The sequence below is a fragment of the Parasteatoda tepidariorum genome, chromosome 4 (assembly GCF_043381705.1).
Source record: "Parasteatoda tepidariorum isolate YZ-2023 chromosome 4, CAS_Ptep_4.0, whole genome shotgun sequence".
Taxonomy (NCBI): Eukaryota; Metazoa; Arthropoda; class Arachnida; order Araneae; family Theridiidae; genus Parasteatoda; species Parasteatoda tepidariorum.
The window spans coordinates 60968040-60968397 of NC_092207.1; positions in this window are offsets into that span (position 1 = coordinate 60968040).

The following is a 358-nucleotide window of genomic DNA, read 5'->3' on the forward strand; positions in this document are numbered from 1 at the left end:
CCACAAAATTTCTTAATAGAAAATCTGATAACGTCAAAGATACTATAAACATATTATGAAAAAAAAATTCCAGTTACCAGTTAATAACTCTACTGCCTCAAATAGACTTTGAAAGGGAAGAATGACACTATATCAGGAAAAAAACATCTGAATTCATCAGCCCCCCTTTTTTTCCTTCTATTTTTGACATATTAGGGTAATTTCCTTCTAATATAACCTCAAGCTTTAGAAATATACATTTTCCACTAATAAAATATAATGTAGATTTTAATTCCATGCTTTTTCAAAAGGTAGAATTTTAATTAACATTATTTGAATTTTTTTTGTTGAAAAAATTCAGATTTATTAATTACTTTCT